Source organism: Natator depressus, chromosome 11 (assembly GCF_965152275.1).
Source record: "Natator depressus isolate rNatDep1 chromosome 11, rNatDep2.hap1, whole genome shotgun sequence".
Classification (NCBI taxonomy): Eukaryota; Metazoa; Chordata; order Testudines; family Cheloniidae; genus Natator; species Natator depressus.
In genome coordinates, this window is record NC_134244.1 from 58553392 (window position 1) to 58575934 (window position 22543).

A 22543-nucleotide genomic window follows, 5' to 3' on the forward strand; every position below is an offset into this window, starting at 1 on the left:
GAAGGCAGGACAAGTAGTAATGGGCTTCATCTGCAGCAAGGGAGATTTAGGTTAGATTTTGGGAAAAGCTTTCCCACTATAAGGGTAGTTAAGCTCTGGAATAGGCTTGCATGGGAAGCTATGGAATCCCCATCACTGGAGGTCTTTAAAACAGGGTGGACACACACAGTCCGGAATGGTGTAGGTTTAGTCGGCCCTGCCTCAGCACAGGGGCTGGACTATCTCACCTCTTGAGCCCTTCCAGCCATACATTTCCATGATTCTATAACAGCAACTGCATCTACCACATCAGTAAGTTTTGGAACAAACTGGTGAAATGTAGTCATCAATAATGACTACCCCTAGAAAATGTGCATATCAATCAGTGACAATGAAGATAATGACTGAAAAAGTGCAGAAAATTGTTTCCATTCCACACATGCAATTTCCTTGTTTTAAAAACACAGAATTCTATTCTATATAAAATCCTCCTCTATTTGCTTGCTAGAAATAAGTTCCCACTTTCAAGAAGTCATTCCTAACAGCAGACAATGTTCACTATATTCTTCCAAAAACTTAGATACAGCTTATTAAGATCACTCACACAACAGGTACAGACCAAACACTGCATTAATAAACCCTCTAAGAACCTATCAATTTCTGTCTTCCACAATGAAACAGCAATACAGACAACAAGGGTCCAGTCAACTCCTCTAGTTACAGAACATGACTATCATTTAAACTTTCATCAGAATGAAAATATATTGCACAAAAAATCTGAGAACAGCAGAGACATGCAACATATGGCTCCATGTCCTACCAACTTTCTCTATCATAGACCTACAATGGTATCTACCAGCCAACACTTAAATCACTACCCAACAGAGCAGAACTATCTGTTAACACACTAAAGACTAATTCTGAATCACAAGCGCGAAGAGCACTTGCAGTGCTCATTCTTAGGGGGAAGTCAATTGACCGTCAGAGAGCAACACTTGCTGACAATTAAGGAGAGAGGACCATTTCTGCTTTTTTAGATACAGGACTGTTATGCTGGTGTGCAACAGAGGGGAGAAGTTACATGAAGAGACATGACCTTCAAGATAATGAATCCAACTTAGACTGTTACTAGAGTTCATGATCCATGCAGTGGAGTTTAGACTCCTAGTTGTGTGCTAGGGAACCATCATCAGATGTGATTGCACAGCAAACCTAAAATCCTGGAATTTCAAATTAATGTGTAACTGACAAAAACTAAGCCAGAAGTCTGACAAGGAACTGCTTGTCAAAGGCTGTATTTAGTTATATATCAACATGTTTTAATGATTGTATCAACCAATGAGAATACAAATTTCTTTACAAAGTAACTGAAGTACAAATAGAGAAGTTGATTCAAATTGATTATTTAAATAGTGGCTTTCCCTTTGGTGATTTAAATCAACGAGTTCTGCTTTCTCCTTTTAACAGAAGATAAACTCTCCTCTATTTCGGACTTTTAGTCAGATTTAAACACATGTTCAGGCAAATGCTGAATAGATATATAATAGACATATGTTTCATCTAATAAACTTAGATGCTGAAGGTCTTTATGACTAATCTCCAGACCCTACAAACTCTGTCAAATAAGGCCCTGTCTACAATAAAATAAATGTTAAAAACACATTTGTGAAACATGGTTGTAGCCCAAACATGCTATAATATGGTTGTTCCCTGTCGATTAGGACAGAGGAGGCAAAGTGTATAACCATGTTACAGAACCTTGTTTTAACCGCAGGGACAGCTGCAGCTGGTTACTGTCAAGGATTGCTGGAATGGGAAAACTATGGGTAAAAGCCTGGCTCAACAGAAGTCAATGACAACATTCCCATTGACTTCAGTGGGGCTTGACTTTCAACCAATGAGTTCAATCCCTGTCCAAAAGAGTCAAATCACTTCCACCCCTGCCCGAAAAGGAGAAGGGAAGAAGAGATGCAGCCCATCTCCCATTCCAAACAAGCTCTATCTCATCCTGAGTGTTAAACACACAAACTACCTCCATTCCAAAATTGAAACGTGTATTGAATTCAGTGCAAAAATGTATTAAGCAGATAATATGCATTTTCCTATTTAAATCAATAAAACCCTCATTTTAAGATTAGCTGAAGCTTCTGCAGAACTTCCAGTTTGCCACACTTCAGCAATGCAGAGCTACAGAAACCAGGGAGCCTTATCAGAGAAGCTAGGTCCAGCTGGTTCCCGGGGGCCAAAGGACTTGGGTAAAATGGAGAAATACCTTGCTCACTTGCAGCAAAACTCCCATTTTTAAACAGCTTATACAAAGAACAAAAGACAGTAGTTTTAAATGCTCTGGGGGGAAAAAATCAAAATATTCTCCTTGAAGCAGCTCTGGATTTGAAAAAATACGTTTCTACGTTCTACTTAACAGATTCTGGAAACAGCACTATAACAAAAGAGAACTGTTATACAACCTTTAATACAGCAACACACAAGACATCATATGAAACATCATTATTCCATTACAATAACTATACGTGTACTGTTTAAAAAGTGTATCTTAAGAGCAGATATTCGCTCACCTCATACATGCTTCCAGTACCAGTTTCCTTAGAAACAACGTCATGCAGTCATCCTACTTTAAATCTGAAACACTCTCTCTCTCTCTCTCTCATCAGCTCCAGCGTGATAACCCATCCTACGCTAAACACAAGTCAATCTCTCTTTCCCTCTCCCATGAGCTCCTATGTAATAACTCTTTCGATGCTAAACAGACATAGGACACTGTGTCCCATAAATCAGCTCATGTGTGATGATAACCCATCCTGAAACCTATATCCACAATACCCATGTTTGTGCAATACATTTACCACATACCACCACCTTCCCTCCAAACAGCCTCTCAAATTGTATGTAGTCTAATAGATTTGTTCTAAACCAAACCTGAGAGATACACAGGCTCTGCTTACGAAATAAACTAGATCTTTAATAATCCAAATTAAATATACAGTGAAATATAGCATGAGAAAGTAAACAGCAAAACTGACTATACCAAACACAAATGAGGGCCATTCAGTACCGAGTCCACAGACAAAAGCTTAAGCAAGTGCTAAAAAGGAACGGACATTAACAAAAGAATAAAATATAATGGAATAGATTTATAGAAGAATGGGTAAACCAGAGAAAACGGAGTGCAGCTGCCTATGGTGAGAAGGTAAATAATCACAACCATTGCTGCAGAGAAGAGAAATTTATGCAGGAACAAATAGTTCTAGGAAATATGAATTCTGAATTTTAAACAGCTTCCTCTTTTTCACCCTTACCATCTCTCACTTGATCCAAATCAAGTCTATTATATCATGGAAATAACTCACCTTCAAAAATGAAGTGCTTATCAATTTTAGACCATTAAAACATCAAGATATATTTTTGGCTGCAAAATCTGCAACCAATTGCAATCCATCCAAACTGGAATTTAGGTTAGATACTTAGGACTTAAATTACTTCTTCCTCTAGGTTTGCTTGAGCACTCCCCAAAAATGCCGCTGAAGGTTTCTCTGCTGTTACCTGTTGAGTGCTGGAAGCTAATGAAATCTCTCCTTCTAATCTTACCAACTTCTAGTTGAAAAAGGTTTCTCTTCAAAAAATAGAGGGTAACTAAGAGGGTAACTAAGCTGACTGTTTCAATGGCTTTTCTTAGATCTCCTTAAAAGGAAATGTTGGATATTTCTGATTCAACTCTGTTTCAACCAAAGCTATACCACAACATATATCACATAAAAAAGCCTACATTAAAGGAATATTAAGGTTGCAAAGCCAAGAACTCAAAAGTTAGAAAATGTCACATTTAAGGTTGCCTATGCATTATGTTACAGTCTTCAGTTATATGATTACATACCATTTTGTCCATAGGATTCCGGCCTCATTCAGTGCACAAGATGGAGCATGCTCAGTGAATGAACCAGAGTTATGCAGTTAATGAGGCTGTTTCATTTTTTTAATGTAATTTACTAGTTTTTTTAAAAAGCAAACTGAAAAAGAACAAAAGAAATACCATCATGTGTAACCATATTGACCCCCCACATGGGTCATCAGCAGGGTTGGAACTTTTAGATCTACAATATAGACCTCTGTCACTTAAACTAAGGGGGTAACTGCTAGCAACAGCAAGTTGTCGTTCTCTGTGCAGACCAGCATTAGAGGGGGGAATGACATTTTTTTCCAGTGGCTTTCACAGATATTTGCTGACAACAGAGGAATGTTAAGACTCAGGAATCCAGGTTTCATTTCCAGATTCTGGAGGACATGGGCTTCAGTGGATATAGGCCCTTCTTCCCATCTTTGCCAAACTTTCCCAAGCTCCTCATGCCCCTGCATTCCACAGTGCCTTGGCACCAGCTGTGAGAGCACTCAGAGCACAGGAGAGTCTCCTGCTCTCAATTTCTGTTGCTGGCATCACAGCAGCCCAGAGGAACAACTACAGGGAAAGTTCTGGTCAGCCATAAAGTTCTGGGATGGAGCGTATATAGGGTGACCAGTTGCCCCGATATTATCAGGACCATCTGGATATTAGGGGCTTTGTCTTATATAGGACCCTATCACCCCGGCATAGGACCCCTATTATCCCCACCCCATCCCTATTTTTCACACTTGCTATCTGGTCAGCCTAAGCATACTCTCAGTCATTCTGTGGGGATGGTGCATGCAGTTTGGTCAGTATGCAGGACTAGGTGAGAATGGAGCATCCTCAGTGCAGGCAATCTTCAGAGAATGCTGCCGCCAAACAAGCCTCTACTAAGCTTATGCAAACTGTGATTTTTGGCTAAATTTGGGCAGATTTTCACAGGGACAGCAAAAGGCAGATCCCTTATATTAGGTTTCAGAGTAACAGCCATGTTAGTCTGTATTCGCAGAAAGAAAAGGAGTACTTGTGGCACCTTAGAGACTAACCAATTTATCTGAGCATAAGCTTTCGTGAGCTACAGCTCACTTCATCGGATGCGTACTGGGTGACCCTTGCCAAATTTTACATCCATAGTCCAAAGCATAGAGGCACTAGAGCTTCTCAATGAAGCATTTGTAATTTTTTTTAACATGGGCAAAACAACAGATTTTCCCCAATTTAATTTTTGAAAACGGCTAACCCAGCTTTGCTGAAACAGACAGAAAGACAGATCAGACTGACGCAGATACCCAGCATGGAACATTTCATCCTGAATGGCTGCAATCTGGCAAAGTTATAAGAAACTGAAAACAGGGTCTTATAAAGTAAAGAGTTAGGCAACCTTAATGGTAGGTGCTGTTAGTAACACCTCCTAGAAAATCCTTAGTTCAGTAAAATACACAAAACCTATGGCACTTAAAGAGTTTTCAGAGTTTAAAACAAATTACAATACCTATTAATTGTGGGTAGCATTAAAGCCATTGTTCTTTTGTCAGGAATGAGAACCATAAAAACACAAAAAATCAAGTATATACAAAACAAAATAAGAACACCTTAGATCACACTCAGAAGACTGTTAGGCTTTGACTCTGATAGAGCCAATTCCACTAGCCCTGAACTGAGAAAGGCCTATGAGCAGCTATAGCATTTTTAGCCCCAAGAACCAACAGCAAGATCCTCCCAGCTGATCTTAACTATCGTAACAGGGATGAAAGAACTCTCTCACAGCACAGAAAATTCAGATCTTTTAAAATTATCCCCAATATTTTGAAGAACACCTAGAAGTGGACAGGAAGTGACTACAAAGACCATGAAGCAAAGTTGTTCTGTGTTCACAGCATCTTGCCACACTCAGGAGGCAAGCAACGGTATTTTGCACCAGCAGGTAAACTTCAAATATAACCTAAAAGAGAACAAATACAGTATATCCTGGAGGTTGACCTATTTCAGGGTCCATATAAAGAATAAAGAATGGTCACAGACTTAGGAACACAGGAGTGGAGGAACTGTCATCTTCTGGGTCACTATGGAGGAACTGTCATCTTCTGGGTCACTAAGTCCCGTCCTCTGTCATAGCAGACAATCCAGATAGAAGACAGAAATCAAAAGAGAGACAGAGAAAGCTGGAAAGAGTGAGAGTGAAAGAGTAAAGAAGGAAGGATAAAAGAAAGATGAAGTAAAGTTAAGAAGATCTAAAGACCTTAAAGGAGGAACGGTCCCATCCGCCAGACCCCCAGAGATGCAGGTTAGAGAGCAACAGATGAAAAGAAAAGGGCTCCTATCATGACAAACAACCCACTGCCTGCTATTGCACTTAGCAAGTGCATTTTTCCTCCATCTCCCCACCTCTCCTTCCAGCTAGCTGTAGGGTGATTAAGAGTTCTATAAACCACAGCAGCTTAGAATCTAGACAATTTAGATTGAGGTATCCTTGTACAGAAGTGTTTTATGGCATTTTTTCAGAAAGATTAATTTATTCTAGAAAAACTAAGAAAAATGAACAGGGAAAGCAATAGTCTCAAAGAGCATTTAACGTGAGCTTTGTTGATGGATAAATATAAACAAAGTTAGAATTCAAACTGCAGTTTCACTGGGAAATAGTCAAACTGGAAAGCATTCTCTTTTCCCTCACATAATTCCAATGCATCATCATCAAATCTAGACACTAACTCTTTTACAACAGCTTTTCAACGGTTCTATGTGTGTATGTAAGCGGGGGGGGGGGGGAGGGAGAGTAATTACTGCGAAGAAACTACTGAAGTGAAAAGAAAAATTTAAAAATCTGTTTTTGTTTCAACTATTGTATAAAAACATTGAGATTGGCCGGAGCTCATTTTAAAAATCAGAATTTCTGTATGTGGGGAGTAATAATTCTCCAAGAGCACCTGACCACATTAGCTCTGTGCAATGCCTCCTTGAGTGAAACATGATCAGCCATAGGTCCAGAAGAACCACCTTTAAAATTTACTACCCATATGTTTCCGTCTACTGACTAAGGTGTCTAACCCTGCTCATGAGTAACTTTATGCTCAGGAGTAACCCTACTAACTTCAGTTGGATGGCTCCTGGGTGTAAAGTTACATATGTATTTGCAGGATCCAGTCCTATGTGAAAAAAAATGAAAAGATCACGTTTCTCAAAAAACACCTATGCACCGTACACGATGAAAAGCCTATGTGAAATACTGAAAATAAAGTTTCAAATTAAAATTAGTACTTCCTGGCGTACCAGATGGCAGTACCTGCCACCTTGCTGTAAAATAATTGTGCCACTATCCATAAAACATTACAGTGAAAAACTAAACCAGTTCCTCTCTTGTTTTAATACCAGTTTAATTATTAAACTTCACTGTTGAATAGTTAGACACCAGGTGTATTGTTCGAAGTGTACAGTTATTCTTTTGAGGTTAAATCAATATTAGAACAGGATGGAAACTGGCCAGTTGTAGAATGGGAAAAACCTGACCAGTTAATATTTTACAGCAAAGTGGTCAATTTCACACAGTTTTTCTTAGTGAGAAGTAGGTTTTTAATATACGCATTTTGTAACTCAGTAAAACATGCAATTTTCTTTTTAGTGGCCTATTTAAAGGCTCAACATTAGCTCAATATTAATCAGTTCCCAAAATATTAACTAACTGGGTCCTTTATCTACCCAATTAAGTAAGAGAAAGCCAACTGCGCTCAATTTTTCTTAGGTATAGATGCAGACATAGAAAAATGTACACAGATATTGTGGGTCAAATTCACCATTAGTCTAAGCAGGTACTGTTCTAATGGCTTCAACAGAGTTGCACCCACTTGTGCTCGTGTTTAATTTGACACAGGAGTAGCGGGCAAAAATAATTAACAATAGATTACTATTTGTTTTCTTGAGTTTGGAATAATCAAGTAAGTTTTCTAACAGTGGACTGAATGAACGGCCTTAAAAAAGTGTTATAGGTCATCCCAAACAATCTATAAATCAGTAGCAATGGGATTTTTCTTCTCCATTCACCATCATACACTTTGAAGGCAAGAGCCTGAAGTTCTATAACTAGCAGGCCCAATCACTAATAAAATGCACATTTGTAGAGTTAACAAATAGATGTGTATGCAGCTTTGGAAGTCCATACTAAACAATACACCTATCTTTCACAGTGCCCTCCCGTCCACCCAAATTTAATGGGGGAGGGGAACCTACTAAATGTGCTCAATTTACAATGCTCAACTTTGTAAAATAAAATCATATTATTTCAAAAAAAAGCAAAGGCACAAATCCTTAATGTCCTCGTTATCAAGACTCTATACCAAGTTTCAATGTTGAAACTTCATCCACTTTTGACACAGCCCTGTTCACATGCATGTTTATAATTTTTTGAGCAGGAATCATAATGGCCCAAGAGGTGAATATTTCAGAAAGGTAAGAACATGTGAAAAAGAGTGTCACAACAAAGTGTTTTGCAGCCTTAGCCAACTTTTGGCAGCCTTAGCTAAAAGTTTTCCTTTCAGCAAATTTACTACATTATATCTACTTGAGATGGAAAAACAACTCCAGTTTTTCTATTCTGTCCTTTCATCTAGCGAAATCATCCTCCTGTGTGTCTAGACAATGTTTCTGGCATTACACTTTCTCTATTAGTTCACACCCCAGTAATTCTTGTATCTTCTAGGGGCTGTCTGTTCTTTTCAAATGCCCTTAATAAGGGCTTTAAATCAAGGTCTGTGCCCCAGTTCACTTTGCCCGACCTTTTTGACTGTTTCATTGTCTTGCTTTCCTGTACAATTTGTGTTGCTAGGACGCAGCTGTGTGTCATGAAGTAATAGCACAGAGTGGTTCTGGGATTTGGGGAGGCGAGGGGAAGGGAGAAGATTTTGGAGTCTTTTGAAGTGCAAAAATAGATTCATATTCTTTAATGTCCTTCATAGAATTTATTTCACACCACTCATCCTGGCAGTCTTTCAAAATCCCCCTGCTCTCAAAGGCAGAAAACCTATGAGAGATTGCTGTTGCACATCTTGTGGACTTGTCCATCGCCAGCTAATTTTTGGAAAGATGTGGTTGATTACACATGTGAAGATTCCACTAAAAATGAGCATTTGTTTGTTCTATGTATTCAGAGAGACCATTCCGAACAAATACAAATACAGATGTGGAGATATAGTACTACTACTTTTAAACAACTATGAGGCAACACTTCCATTTAAGATAGCTGCAGAAAAGTCTCCTACTTTGACATGTTTATTAATATTGAGTAGGCAGCACAAGTTTGATAGCTATGTTATAATTATAATCTCTCTGCTTTCATACTTTTTGCATATTTTACTTTTGCCTTTTTGCCGTATCTGTCACCCACCAATTAGGGCATACATTTTCAATGTCTGGCTGTAACTAGTATGTCTATAACCGTACTTTGACCACTGGTGTTCTAGTCAGTAGTCTGCTTCATTTCAATAATTAAAATGGAGAAATAAGATTCTAACCTCACAGATGACATCTTATTCTCTAACTGCAAAAGGATTAATAGATGCCATAGATAGGATTTTATTTTCCATTACAGTCATTGGAGCACATACATGCTATATTCATGCACATTTACTAACAGCAAAACTTGCAGGAATTTTAGAAAGTTGCAAGAGTTGACAAATTTCAATTAACAGATAAAAGATGACCATCTCCAATGTACAGGAGCCTATGAAAAATAAACATTAAGTACATTGCTAAGGGAGAATGCCTCAAGACTCCACAGAAGCAGCAATAAAATGATAATTACTGCTAAAACACTTGCAAAAAATAGGCAGAATAGGAAAATATTATATTTGCTCATTGGTAAGACATGCTCTGTTGAAGGTGTATCTGAAAAATGTCACAAAGCTGATGAGTTTCTTCAACCGGAATTATCACTAAATTCAAAAGGTCGTTTCCTGATTATTAATAGGAGAAAGTGAGTTGCTTACTGAGTGTCTGACCCTCCCCCCACACACACTTATGTCAGTGTCAAAATTCTTACTGGCTTCAATGACAACAGGATTGCATCTCTGACTGCACAAAATTTACATGCATCCACCTATGTCTGAACTGATAGCAAATTCTGAAATTATATTCCATTTAACCAAAAATCAGAGGCTTGACCTTAGACTGGGACAGAGAATAAGTCTAATTTTAAACCGTTGAGTAATTGCATCAGATAGCAGTCCCTGGCAAATTAGATTCATGATAGTGTGATCAGCAGAGAGAAAGGCTTGGCTAACCATCACACCCCCACAAACCTATTCAGGCCAAAAATGGCAAGGTTCCAGACAAACATCAGCATGACGACAAGGAGCAGTGCTCAAGAAGCTTTTCCACAGCAGTAGGTAGAGAACGGTTGGCAAGGATACCATGCCAAACAGGACATAACAGATCATTCGAAAGCTTTTGCGGTTTAGCTGAAAGCTTAATTCATTAGATCAACTATTAATATCCATCGAGACCCTCTTAACTAGTTTCTCCATACACATCTCAAAAAAATTCGTTTTACTAAAGGATTAGACCAGGGGTCTCAAATATGCAGCCTGCATGTGGCCCACTGAGTTATTTCCTGCAGCCCGCCACAGTCCCCCGACTCCACCGGCAGCCAAGCTCCCCTCCCTCCCCGCTCCCCCTCCTGTCCCCCTGCAGCTGTTTGGCGATGCTTAGGACTTTCCAGGGAAGAGGGGGGAGGAGCAGAAATGCGGTGCGCTCAGGGGAGGAAGCAGAGAAGGGGCAGGGCCGGGGCGGGGATTTGGGGAAGAGGATGGAATAGGGGCAGGGAAGAGGTGGGAAGAGATGGGGCAGGGGTGGGGCCTCATGGAAGGGGTGGAGTGGGGGCGGGGGGGGAGAGGTTTTGTATCTTTGTATGAAAAGATTTCAGTGATGTGGCCCTCAGGCCATTGTACTAGTCCTCATGTGGCACTCGTGGTGACTTGAGTTTGAGATCCCTGGATTAGACGCTTGCTCCATTAAGTCCAGTACTCTCTCTAAGGCTTGGTCTACACTACAGAGTTAGGTCGATGTAAGGCTCACAGCTTGGGCTGTCACCCCAGGGCGGATGGGGGGCACCAGCTGTGAGCACCACGCAGCTCTCAGTGCCCCACAATGCCCGACTTTAGTCAGTGCAAGCGCTCCAGGTGAGGATGTGCACCACCAGCAGAAGGAGGGTAGCGTGGACATCAACTGTCAACTGAATTACTGCTATGGCTGTAAGTCAACCTAAATTAAGTCTACCTAATTTTGTAGTGTAGACAACCCCTTACAGAGGACTATCGGATTGTTCGGGAGGAAAAAAAATCGTAGTATATTTAGGTTTCAGAGTAGCAGCCGTGTTAGTCTGTATCCGCAAAAAGAAAAGGAGTACTTGTGACACCTTAGAGACTAACAAATTTATTTGAGCATAAGCTTTCGTGAGCTACAGCTCACTTCATCAGATGCATGCAGTGGAAAATACAGTGGGGAGATTTTATATACACAGAACATGAAACAATGGGTGTTACTATACACACTATAATGAGAGTGATCAGGTAAGGTGAGCTATTACCAGCAGGAGAGAAAAAAAACCTTTTGTAGCGATAATCAAGGTTGGCCATTTCCAGGAGTTGACAAGAACATGTGAGGAACAGTGGGGGGGAGGGAAGGGGAATGAACATGGGGAAATAGTTTTACTTTGTGTAATGACACATCCACTCCCAGTCTTTATTCAAGCCTAAGTTAATGGTGTCCAGTTTGCAAATTAATTCCAATTCATCAGTCTCTCGTTGGAGTCTGTTTTTCAAGTTTTTTGGTTGAAGAATTGCCAATTTTAGGTCTGTAATCGAGTGACCAGAGAGATTCAAGTGTTCTCCGACTAGTTTTTGAATGTTATAATTTTAACGTCCATTTATTCTTTTACGTAGAGACTGTCCGGTTTGGCCAATGTACATGGCAGAGGGGCATTGTTAGCACATATCACATTGGTAGATGTGCAGGTGAATGAGCCTCTGATAGTGTGGCTGATGTGATTAGGCCCTATGATGGTGTCCCCTGAATAGATGGTGTCCCCTGAATAGATATGTGGACACAGTTGGCAACGGGCTTTGTTGCAAGGATAGGTTCCTGGGTTAGTGTTTTTGTTGTGTGATGTGCAGTTGCTGGTGAGTATTTGCTTCAGGTTGGGGGGCTGTCTGTAAGCAAGGACTGGCCTGTCTCCCAAGATCTGTGAGAGTGATGGGTTGTCCTTCAGGATAGGTTGTAGATCCTTGATGATGCGTTGGAGAGGTTTTAGTTGGGGGCTGAAGGTGATGGCTAGTGGCGTTCTGTTATTTTCTTTGTTGGGTCTGTCCTGTAGTAGGTAACTTCTGGGTACCCTTCTGGCTCTGTCAATCTCTTTCTTCACTTCAGCAGGTGGGTATTGTAGTTGTAAGAACACTTGATAGAGATCTTGTAGGTGTTTGTCTCCGTCTGAGGGGTTGAAACATATGCAGTTGTATTGTAGAGGCTGGCTGTAGACAATGGATCATGTGGTGTGGTCTGGATGAAAGCTGGAAGCATGTAGGTAAGTATAGCGGTCAGTAGGTTTCCGGTCTAGGGTGGTGTTTATGTGACCATCGCTTATTAGCACTGTAGCATCCAGGAAGTGGATCTCTTGTGTGGAGTTAACTGCACATTGCCTAATACGATAGAGACAGGAAAAAATCCTTTGTAGCCCTTGAGGTAACAGCATAATGCTCAATTACTAAATATTAGCCAACTATACCCACAAATATTAACATTGATCAAAGTTATCTGAACCCTAACCTGATTTGGAATTTGTATGCCACAAAGGTATTGAGACAATTTGGGATTTCATTCTACTTCGTAACGAGTTTCACTGTATCCAAATTCACTACAAGAAGATTTCACTCTCTAGCTTTAAATTAAGTACACAAAAGGTAAATTTACAAAATGGTATGAATACAGTTAAGTGTACAAATACTAATAATTGGATTTACTGGTGTAACTTCAACCACCCTTCTGAAAATATAAAGTTAGTTCAAGTAGACATGCTCTGGAAAGTTCAAACTAGATTGTCATGATAATACAAATACTACTAAGATCTTAATATCCAATTCCAACTGAAAAAGAAAATAAATGGGCAGTACCTTAAATTTTTTTATACTAACTGTAAAAGTCAACTAGGTAAAAACCATACCAGATTTGTGGCTAATCTGACAACCTGAGCCCCACAAGAAAAAAAACAAACAAACAAGAAAATATATTAGCACACTCAAAGAGCATAAAGTCCAGTTCAAGGAGCAATTCCTGGAACACAAGGTACGTCCACTTGATCATTCCATTGGTAACCAAATTAGGATAGATTTTGTTTATCACAAATGTGTATTATTAAAAGATAGTCAAAAATTATTTTTGTTCAGCTAGCACAACTAATGATAATTGTGCAAAAACCACCTTCACCAGGTAACTCCACCCTCCCACTCTTCTGTGGAACAATTTTAAAGCATGGTGTTTATGAACCAACAAAAAGATCTAAAACATTCAAAGTCAAACAGGGTAATTAAACAAAACAAAATACAAAATAAGAACATAAAAACGGCCATACTGTGTCAGACCAAAGGTCTATCTAGCCCAGTATCCTGTCTTCCGACAGTGGCCAATGACAGGTGACCCAGAGGGAATGAACAGAACAGGTACTCATCAATTGATCCATCCCCAGCTTATGGCAAACAGAGGCTAGGAACACCATCCTGCCCAATAGCCATTGATGGACCTATTCTCTTACCTAGTTCGTTTTTGAACTCTGTTATAGCCTTGGCCTTCACAACATCCTCTGGCAAGGAGTTCCACAGGTTGACTGTGCGTGAAAAAATGCTCCCTTTTGTTTGTTTTAAATCTGCTGCCTATTAATTTCATTTGGTGACCCCTAGTTCTTGTGTTATAAGGAGTACATAACACTTCCTTATTTACTTTCTCCACACCAGACATGATTTTACAGACCTCTATCATATTCCCCCTCAGTCGTCTCTTTTCCAAGCTGAAAAGTCCCAGTCTTATTAATCTCTCCTCATATGGAAGCCGTTCCATACCCCTAATCATTTTTGTTGCCCTTTTCTGAACCTTTTCTAATGCCAATATATCTTTTTTGAGATGGGATGACCACATCTGCACAAAGTATTCAAGATGTGACTGTACCATGGATTTATATAGAGGCAATATGATATTTTCTGTCTTATTATCTATCCCTTTCTTAATGATTCCCAACATTCTGTTAGCTTTTTTTAATGACAGTGCACATTGAGTGGAGATTTTCAGAGAACTATCCACACTAACTCCAAAATCTCTTTCTTGAATGTTAACAGCTAATTGAGACCCCATCATTTTATATATATAGTTGGGATTATGTTTTCCAGTGTGCATTATCTTGCATTTATCAACATCGAATTTCATCTGCCATTTTGTTGCCCAGTCACCCAGTTTTGTGAGATCCTTTTGTAGCTCTTTGTGGTCTGCTTTGGACTCAACTATCTTGAGTAGTTTTGTATCATCTGCAAATTTTGCCACCTCACAGTTTACCCCTTTTTCCAGAACATTTATGAATATATTGAATAGGACTTGCCATCTTTTCCCAGCACCAGCAAACAGTTGGCACGTGGAGAAGTTGAGGGATCAAAGCAGATGAGACAAGAAGTCGTGGCAGGTACACGGATATAAACAGAGGTAGAAGGTGGCAGTCATGGTAATAACAGCTGTTTTGCTGACACAGACAAATCAGGAAGCATGCATGGAGGTTCCAATCTAACAGCAGTAAATGTTGCTGTCACCAAATACTCATTAAATTAAACAGTGCAGAAACAACTGATGAATGCTTAACTAAAAACAGTGGCTCAATCTATTCATTCCTAAATTCACATTATATATTTTCAAAATTCCTTTTAATCCTTGCTGCACTCTATTTTAGACTAAGTAACAAGGAGCAGACATGACAGCATTTAAAGAGCTTGATGGTTTCAAAGATTTTTTATAAACTGTTATCTATGGAAGTACAAATCAAGAACTTGACAATAAAAGCATTATAAACTTCCACAACTCACCCACCATACTGAAACAGGTCAGTTACCATCAAACAGTGATTATAGTTTGGTCAACATCTTAAGGATCGAACACAACAGCAGTATTAATTAAGTATTCAAAAGAAACCTGCTACAGCCCAAGAATTTTGAACAAAACTGATTCCTAGCTATTATGAAACAAGAATAAAAGGCTGAAAAAGCAGAGGAAACTGGTCATTTTCTACTGTACATCTAAATTCCTCCTGCTCCCCTTTGACCAGCTTCTGGACCAACAGAATAATAGTCTAAAAAGGTAAAATTGTTAAATTTTCCAGTTACAACTAGGGTGACCAGACGAAATGGACAAAATATCGGGACACATGGGGGAAGCAAAAAAAAAAAAAAAAGCCAGAGCAGCCAAAGCTGCAATATCGGGACAAATGGCATCCCAACCGTGCATCGGTCAGGACACGGGACAAAGAACTAAAAATTGGGACAGTTCCGATTTTATCGGGACATCTGGTCACTCTAGTTACAACCAATGGAAGGATTCAGGCTTTTATGATGCTGGTGCTTTGTCAATCTTCCTTACAATTTCTACACTGAGGGACACATTATTTTGTTTAAAAAAGACTCACTAATTTAAAATCATTCCTGGTATAACTCCAGTGAAGTACATGGAGTGTCACCGAGGATTCATTTATCCTGTTGTTGTTCCTAGAGAAGTTTTATTATAACATTAGAGTTTGGAGAAACATTTTTCTCCCATAACAAAATAAATGCTATACTTGGAAACTGCTTTTACTACTACTGTTCTACAACAACCAACATATGTCAGGGCTATGGCGCAAAAAGCATTTATTATTGATACCTGCTGAATATTACTTTCAGGTATTTTCAGCAAGGCAATATGTCTAGTGGTTAGAACAGGAGCTTGGAAACCTAGTGTGAAATGCCGATACCAATGAAATCAATCGTAAAAACAATCATTGACTTCAATGGAGCCAAGATTTCACTGCTCATTTCTATTGCCCTCGTTTCTATTGCCCAATGTGTGACCTTGAGCAAAACACTTAGTACCTCATATCTGAATTCCTAAACTGTAAGACTGGGATATACTTACTATATACTTTTATAAAGTGCTTTGAGATCCTTAGCTGATTAAGTACAAGATACTGTATTATTACCACTAGAACCACAGCACATCTAATACAAGTAAAGAACAATACCTGCCACTCTCCATGTTTCAACACAAGAATCCTCAGAGGCACTCAAACATCTGGGTAGAGGCCTTCTTTATCCTACTCATTCAATTTGTGATAAGTAACTGCACAAAAAAGAATCACTATTAGCATCAACCAACTAATCTACTTAAAAATACAGTTATGAATCCTAGCTGCAATATACAGTTCCTTGCACAGACTCTCTCCGAGAGGAAGGAATGACTTGCCACACAAACCAACATACAAATAAAACATTCCAAAGGAAACTCCAAGCTAAAAAGACACACACACAGTAATACAGTTAACATAACCTTTGAAGTAGTGCAAGTATATATTATTAGCGTCCACTACCCTTTGCCCCATGGCATAAACACAGAAGCTGTACACAGATGCTTCTCCTGTAATTAAAACAATTGATTGTGAACACTGCAAACATCTGACATATGAGTAGCTCAATGCTTTTTCATTTCATTCCCTGCAGGAATAACTCACTTTAGGTCAGGCATCTGCACAAACTCATGGTTCCCAAAATTAGAGATGTACCACCCAAGGGATTGGAAACCCATGACTCCCAAGATAGAATGTATACACAGATCTTGAAGAGCAAGATTTTTGTGTTTCTTAATATCCTGTTGCTCACCAGAATAGAGCAGGCAGATTGTAGAGATGCAGTGACATGCACATACCTGACAGGTTTCAGAGTAACAGCCATGTTAGTCTGTATTCGCAAAAAGAAAAGGAGTACTTGTGGCACCTTAGAGACTAACCAATTTATTTGAGCATAAGCTTTCGTGAGCTACAGCTCACTTCATCGGACGCATACTGTGGAAAGTGCAGAAGATCTTTTTATACACAAAGCATGAAAAAATACCTGCCCCCACCCCACTCTCCTGCTGGTAATAGCTTATCTAAAGTGATCACTCTCCTTACAATGTGTATGATAATCAAGTTGGGCCATTTCCAGCACAAATCCAGGTTTTCTCACCCCCCTCCTACACACACAAACCCACTCTCACAAATCTTGGGAGACAGGCCAGTCCTTGCCTACAGACAGCCCCCCAACCCGAGGCAAATACTCACCAGCAACCACATATCACACAACAGAACCGCTAACCCAGGAACCTATCCTTGCAACAAAGCCCGTTGCCAACTGTGCCCAAATATCTATTCAGGGGACACCATCACAGGGCCTAATAACATCAGCCACACTATCAGAGGCTCGTTCACCTGCACATCCACCAATGTGATATATGCCATCATGTGCCAGCAATGCCCCTCTGCCATGTACATTGGTCAAACTGGACAGTCTCTACGTAAAAGAATAAATGGACACAAATCAGATGTCAAGAATTATAACATTCATAAACCAGTCGGAGAACACTTCAATCTCTCTGGTCACCCGATTACAGACATGAAAGTTGCGATATTACAACAAAAAAAACTTCAAATCCAGACTCCAGCGAGAAACTGTTGAATTGGAATTCATTTGCAAATTGGATACAATCAACTTAGACTTGAATAGAGACTGGGAGTGGCTAAGTCATTATGCAAGGTAACCTATTTCCCCTTGTTTTTTCCTACCCCGCCCCCTCCTCAGACTTTCTTGTTAAACCCTGGATTTTTGCTGGAAATGGCCCACCTTGATTATCATACACATTGTAAGGAGAGTGATCACTTTAGATAAGCTATTACCAGCAGGAGAGTGGGGTGGGGGGAGGTATTTTTTCATGCTTTGTGTGTATAAAAAGATCTTCTACACTTTCCACAGTATGCATCGGATGAAGTGAACTGTAGCTCACGAAAGCTTATGCTCCAATAAATTGGTTAGTCTCCAAGATGCCACAAGTACTCCTTTTCTTTACGCACATACCTGGTCATGTAAAGACCCACACGTCAAAACAAAGTTGGCTGGTAGGCTAATTTTAGGTCTGCTAGCCTTAATATTGTTTTAATAACAAATTAAAAAGGGACTCTAATAACTTTTCCAATTTAGTTAGAAAAACTTTTCCCTGAACAAGATGCAGTAAGCTAATATTGCATTGAATCTGTATCTAAGTATCCATTTGAGATGCATAGTCTCATCTTGATACACAGGAGTTATACAAGTATATTCCCAGAATCAAGTATTTTTAAATTACTGGCTAGCCCAAGTATGTCATTTGACAGGAGAGTCCAAGGATTCAAAGCAAATAAGGAGAGGCTGATCTCAAAATTCAAATCTCATCATGTCAGTATCTCAACATGGAGATTTGTGTTTAGCCAAATATAAAATCAATTAATTTTAAACATGTCAGTTGATATCTAAGTAATTCTTGATTAGCCATTTTGCGTATACCAATTATTAGAAAAAAGAATATTCTACATAGGTTTTTCTTTAATACACATAGGATGTCCTCCTCCAAAGCTCTAAAAGGTGGCAAATCCCAATTTTTTAAAACACTTTGCAATTCCTTCTCTGAAAACCTCCCACCTTGGCTTTTACTAAATCTAAGATAGTATCAAAACTCAAAGCCGCGTATTTTGCTTATTTCTAAGCGTGTCTCCTACTTTGGTAGCACACACTGGGACATTTGGTGACTTATCTGTTCCAACTCTCACCCAAAGAGACATTTGTTTGGAAGAACTCCTCCCACTTTCTTCCAGTTATTTCAACTAACTGTCATGAGTCTCCATATATTGCTGCAGTGTTAGTTATGCATCTATAACATATGACTAAATTATACCAGTATAACTGATATCACCCATACAAGAACAGTCCTCTGTACATAAAAATACTTAACATTTAATTAGCAGGTCAAAGTCCAAAAAAGCTGTAAGAAATTATATTTGATTATTTTTTAATGGTGAAAATGTATCAATCTTAAACTTATGATAAGTTAACTTAAGATATTTCCATCACAAAATCTACTTTTTTTAGTCCACTAAAATCCAGTGGACTCTCACCCGGGGCAATTAGAAAGCTTTCCTGAGTAAATGCCATCAACTTCTGCAGAATTTTTATTTTAATAAACAGAAACCTAGTTTTAAAAAATAATAGTTTTGAAGATAACCTTCCAAATATGAACCTATTCTTCAGCCATAGAATTTGGCATTTTCCAAGAAGCCACAGAATTCAGGATTTTTGCAACAGCATTCACCATTTTGCAGCAGCCAATCACCTGACATTTTGTTTTCTGTATCCCTGCTCTGCTAGGACAGGTTTGCAGCTGCCAAAAGGGGAGTACCGGATTACAGTGTGAGCTCCCTGCATTGTTCTATGGACCGAGGTAGCAAGGAGTCAGGGAACCAGACCTGAGGGCACCTTGCAGCCAGAGAATGAGGGGAAACTAGAAGCATAAGTGGCAAGTTGGGCTGCCTGGAGACTAGAGCAGCAAGGACCAGGGAAAGGGATTACTGAAATTAAAAATTCCTACTTTCATGGTAAACATGGGGGGGGGGGGAATGCAGTTCTGTGCCAGTGAGTCAACTCAGACAGGCGGGGGGGGGGGGGGGGGGGAATCCCTTAGTGAAAATAATTGTTGATGAATTTTACATCTATTAGTATTTTCAAATATGACCCAGAGGTTTTTTGGGAGCGCTAGGTTACCAATGAAGGATATTTCATAGCAGGAGAATAAACTGACATTGAGGGGGAATTCAGTTCAAGCATTGTGCAGAGTACAATTACATTACATTAGATGGGCATAAAGCAAAGAATGTGATATTGTATTTGAGTTTGAAAGTAGCCGCATCATTTGTTGGGTAATTATATCCTTCTAGCTGCGTATTTATTATTGTTCATATAGTACCATAGCTGTACACAAGATTTTAGAACAGTATGTACCAAAGAAAGCACTTCCAGTATACCATCTCTGTCTTCTCTGTCTGCTCCCACTGATCAGAAAAAAGAAACCTTGCACTCAAACACATTAGGTCCGACACAAGAACCCACAGCTCGCAGAAGAACGCTAATTGCAGCATAAGAAGTTCTCTTACAAGAGGTTAACCTTTTGCTGTGGTAGATAAACCAAAGCACGTCTTATAAGAATTTAGAAAGTTTATAAACTATCTATGATTATTGTGCCTGGGCTCTGCTCAAGGTTTGTACATTTTCTGCTCCACAGTCTGCTACTACAGCTCTGTTCAGGTAAGAATTTCATATGGTATGGTTGTGCTGGATAACAACATTCTACTTATATAAAAGTGCTGTTCTACCGCACAGAATCTTACATTTCAAGTCTAGAAACCAAGCCAGGATTCCATTAATAAGAAAAATGCTTAAGTATATTTTGCCAAGTATCAGAGGGGTAGCCGTGTTAGTCTGTATCCACAAAAACAATGAAGAGTCTGGTGGCACCTTAAAGACTAACAGATTTATTTGGGCATAAGCTTTCATTGCATCTGAAGAAGTGGGGATTTTTACCCACGAAAGCTTATCCCCAAATAAATCTGTTAGTCTTTACAGTGCCACTGGACTCCTCGTTGTTTAAGTATATTTTGATATCACTAGTGTTCTCTCTCATTCCAATCTCTCTGACAACATAAACAATGGCTTTATATTAAAAACTGCTAAACTGTTTTTCAAGTTCAAAATCCTAGTTATACATGTTCTTGTACCTTTATAACAGATAAAATGGTTATTTGGAGAATAAGTGTATTGTTTTCAGAAAATGATCATCACTACTTTATAGCTATTTCTAGAGCATACAAGAAACACTTGAACAGTTCAATTTCATACAATTTAGGAGTTAATATTTCTTTAAGCACACAGAACCCCATGAATGCAGAATCAAAAAAGTTCCAAGAAATCAGAAGCTCATCATAACTTTCCCCTCAAAGGGAAGATTAAAAACCAAGGCTGGAATACAACATGTTTAAAGATCACCTGCAAGTTTCCCTCCCTGAGGGAAACAACAATCCTCAGCAGTAATGAACCTGAGGCAAGTCCCCAACAACATTCACTGGCTACAAAAGGAAGGGAAGTATTTCACAGGTAGAGATAAATGAACCTCTCCTTATGTATTCAAAACCTTCACTTTCCAAGCTATGAAAAACCCAACCAAAGAAAGCAAACATGTTTGCCTCCCCCTGCTCTGACACTGCATCCACAGAACAAAAGAGGCAGCCCTGGATCTTGCAGATTTTATCTCACAGTGAAAAATATTAATCTCTGAAACCAGGTAGAGACAGTCTAGATTAATCCGTTGGCTTTCTACCCGGAACAGTTTCACTATTAATATGATGATAATGGCATTGCTACTAAAACTCCAGTCTTCACTCTCTACTTGAGCACCTTAATAATAAAAGCAAAATTTGAAATCCCAAAATAAATAAAATATTTATATACTAATAGAATATTCTACTAAGTAAACCCATTTTAAAATTGGTCAATATCATGCTACAAACCCAGGCTTATGCCCATACAAAGCAAAATGTGGTAAATAATTTCAATGTGTACACTGCCACAAGAAATGGCATTATAGCAAAATCTACAATTTAGTAATGATTACACTGCTTACCAGTTACTTCTCAGATTAGAACAAAAAGCAAGGACTACACACTCAATCACGAAGGGAAAAACAATTTGCACTAACCAGGTGAAAATGTAATTAACTCTTAAAAATGGCACACAAAGGTTGCCATTATGAGTCTTCTTACTACAGTCCCTGTTAATCGCTCTCTTCACACATTCCCTAGTGGCAATCAGCTAAGGGAATAAAACAGTAATTACATTAGAGAATCTCTGCCCCAAGAAATGCCAAACTTCCACTTACCTTTTACTGTAGATTCCAGAATTTCACGTTTCCCAACTCTTCCTGAGAAAACAAATATTTGATGGTATACTGAGACCCAGTAATCCAATCACTTAAGAAAAACCTGTTCTCTCTCTGGATTTGAGTATCAGCATAATTACCATACGTGTGTATAGTGTGTGCATTAAGAGGGTATCTCCATAGAGATCTGTATGGTGCAGACCTCCTTCCGACTCTGTATCGCTCTTTCTCTAGGAGATTGTCAGTGTGTATGTGAGTATAACAGAGAGGTTACATAACCCGTAGATACAGAAATGTCTCTATCATTAGGCATGTGTACTTATCCTGCCAAATTCCATTCTTTTCTCGCAACTATTGCTGCATACCTTGGGAGCAGGGTTCCTGAGCTAGATCCCTGTCTCTTTTGGGGACTGTGATGTCAGTAAGTGAGAGCTCCAGAGGAGAAAAGTGTCTGTAAGGAGGAAGGTTTCCGAGTGCCCACGGGGAAGGGTCTACACAGGAGGGGAGTGAGAAGGGGTCCCCGGGTGCCAGGGGAGCAGGTCTATGCGGGGCAGAGGAAGGGGTCGCCGAGTGCCAGGGGGAGGGGTCTATGCGGGGGAGAGGAAGGGCTCCCCGAGTGCCATGGGGAGGGGT

The 22543-nt window shown here is 39.4% G+C and overlaps 1 protein-coding gene across 7 annotated transcripts in view; it reads right to left on the reverse strand.

The window, feature by feature from the left end:
* The window catches only part of HYCC2 (hyccin PI4KA lipid kinase complex subunit 2), a 96361-nt gene that overhangs the window by 72881 nt on the left and 937 nt on the right, over positions 1–22543 (reverse strand). For 3 of the 7 annotated variants that reach the window (XM_074967898.1, XM_074967901.1, XM_074967899.1), the window contains exon 2: positions 21911–21952. The gene's annotated coding sequence lies outside the window, so the exon portion shown is untranslated. Of the gene's footprint in view, positions 1–21910; positions 22480–22543 lie in introns of those variants that run through there. The other 4 variants (XM_074967904.1, XM_074967905.1, XM_074967902.1 and 1 more) reach the window with 3 other exon arrangements.